Source organism: Pundamilia nyererei, unplaced genomic scaffold, assembly GCF_000239375.1.
Source record: "Pundamilia nyererei isolate P.nyererei 1_Seehausen unplaced genomic scaffold, PunNye1.0 scaffold00090, whole genome shotgun sequence".
NCBI classification, from domain to species: domain Eukaryota; kingdom Metazoa; phylum Chordata; class Actinopteri; order Cichliformes; family Cichlidae; genus Pundamilia; species Pundamilia nyererei.
Window position 1 is genome coordinate 1820264 of NW_005187491.1, and position 2653 is coordinate 1822916.

At 39.3% G+C, this 2653-nt stretch overlaps 1 protein-coding gene across 2 annotated transcripts in view; it reads right to left on the reverse strand.

Annotated features, from left to right (window-relative positions):
• Nucleotides 1–2277, reverse strand: part of LOC102206594 (uncharacterized) — a 7738-nt gene extending 5461 nt beyond the window's left edge. The window contains exons 1-2 of one of the 2 annotated variants that reach the window (XM_005739234.1): nt 2148–2277; nt 750–846 (exon numbers count right to left, since the gene is read on the reverse strand). The gene's annotated coding sequence lies outside the window, so the exon portion shown is untranslated. Of the gene's footprint in view, nt 1–749; nt 847–1674; nt 1868–2147 lie in introns of those variants that run through there. The other variant, XM_005739235.1, reaches the window with a different exon arrangement.
• Nucleotides 2278–2653: the final 376 nt, after the last annotated feature.

Consider the following 2653-nt stretch of genomic DNA (forward strand, 5'->3'; position numbering starts at 1 on the left):
CAGTTGTTTTCACACATGCAAAGAAACCACCAGCTTTTCTAGACATTAAAAGACAGATGTGCTTATTAGAATAAAAAAGTTAATCAAAGTCAGACCAGAAAACTGTGTTTGATCTGCCGGCTCCCTACAATAAAGTCTGTCCAAATATGTCCAGTGGTGAGAATGAGGCACAGCTTCGAACATAAAATGACTGAACCATCATTTCCAAGAGTTCTGGTAGAAGTGTAAACACATTCACACTTTTCCCCCACTATTTCATTTTGCTATTCATCTCTGTGGTTTTGCTACAGCATGAACACTGTAGTCAGAAAGAATTTGCATCCATAATTCTTGCTAAACTATTGTATGTAAAAAAAAAAACCAAAAATTTTACACTGAGTTGTACCAAAAGTTATGGCTCATCATTTTAGCTAATTGCTCATCAAAACTGAAAATATTCTAAAAAATAAATTACACTGGTAAACTGCAGATACAGATAAGAGACATCTTACAATTCTTTATCCTAGAAGTTGTAACATCACAAATTGCGGTGTAATCGCACCTAAAACATGAGACTGTAACAGATCAGCCTAAATAAAGTAAAATAATTAAATAACTGGAAATTTGTTTGCGGTTTAGCTCATTCTTTCCTGAATTTAAACATTAGCAGAGTTAAATGCATGCAAGCTGCAGGCTTTCTACTGTTACAAGTAAACATGCTATCAGTTACTCATCATCAGTTTATAATATTAAACTGTTATCAGACTTACAGTGTAGATGCTCCTTTGAGAGGTCTTGACCGTTATTTCTTGATCAGCTGATCAAAGTGCTTTCTTGGCAGTTATAAGGGAAATGATCGGTCAACTCCTGGGAGGTTCAAGGAAAGAGATTTAGTTCAATTGTATTTATGTAGTGCCAAATCACAACATCAATTGCCTCTATGCTATGATAAAAGGTAAAGACCCTACAATAACACTGAGAAAAGCCCAACAATCAGATGAGCAAGCACTTTGGTGACAGTGAGAAGGAAACATTCATTTAAACAGGAAGAAATCTCCTGAAGAACCAGGCTCAGGGAGTGGGAGCCATCTGCAGACACTGGGTTAGGGAAGCTGATTGCTTTTAAATTTCATTACTTTTCTTTTTTAGCAATGCTATGCCAATGCTAATGATATATGTAAATAATGAATATTAAGGGCCAGGCGACGGGCGAGCCGTAAACACAGCAATATCAAACATAGTCATTGCAAGCAGAAAGAAAAAACAAAAGAAAAAAGGGCAACTAATTTGGTATATGTAATCCCAGATCAAGTAGAGGAAAAGCGTTGGATCACAGTCAGTACTTTGTTGCAGCGCCTCTGACTTTCATAAAAAGCCAACCTCAAATCTTTAATTGGAACGTCTCATGACTAATCATTGAATGTCACTTTAATCCACAGTTGCTTTGGACTGCAAGTCTATGTCCTTGTGTTTAGGTGTTACTGCTGGTTATTTCTTATCCGTGTATTTCAGCCAACCAATTTCATATAATTCTGTCACAAACACTCTCCTTTCTGCCCATGTTTTATTTTTAAAAGCATGCTAAATTGAATTTTCTGCCTACCTTTTGGCTTTTTGTTTCTCCCTTCTATACAGTTATCTGCTCCACCTTAATGTGTCTAACCTGCATCTGTATTTAAGGTTTGTTTTACGTACCTTAGTTTCCTTCCAGATGTGTTCGCAGTGTTCTTTTAGTACTCCTCCCATGACAGTCTTCTAGTGTTTTTGCCTCTGCTTGCTTCATATTTCTCTGTTTGTGTGGTTGCATTGATTACCTTTGTCCCAACTCCTTTTTTATCACAAAGAATTTGAACCTTAATCTCATCAATGGAGTTGCACATTTGGGTCTTATCAGTTGTTACACTGCTGAAAGGTCCTCTAGTGTTTTGCAAGGAGCACTAAAAAGACACTTTAGAAATGTCTACCATTGCATTTTGGGGTAGCCTGTTTGTTAAGGGTCACTAGTCAGGCAGGACTCAAACAGTTCAGTGCGTTTATTTATTTACAGTAAATAACAGTTTTAACAGGAGATCAACCCCAGCAAAAGTCCTGGGCTTCCACACAACTGGGTTATTCCACAAATCCACATGGATCCAAAGATTCTCTCCCAAGAACACAAAACAGCTCACCGCTCTCCCGCAAAGGTCCCTCGTAGACAAGGAAACAGCAGGTAAGCTGCTTTTTTTTTTTTTTGTCCCCACTTACAGGCAAACTGCACAATCCCAGTGGTGAAGGAGCCAGACTTCACTAACTGGTTAAAACTCAACAATCCAACAAAGACTGCAGCGCTGCCACTACCTTAAGTGGTAGCACAAACAAGGACATCGGGAACAGGTGTGTGACTCCTCCAGGTGTGTAAGCCAGAGGGCGGGAACCAGAAGAAAGTCCCACTTCTGAACCAAAACCAACCCATGCACTCACACACTCGATAAAGGAGAGACATTAAAAACTGCATATAACTCCTGTACATCACACATGTTGGCGAGGTGATTGTTAGGATGAAAAGCAAACTATGTTGAATCAAAGAGAGCAACAATGCTAGCTCTCTTTGAGCACAATATGCAGACTTTAGCTCAAGGGTGGGGAACTCCAGGCCTCGAGGGCCGGTGTCCTGCAGGGTTTCGATCTCACCTTG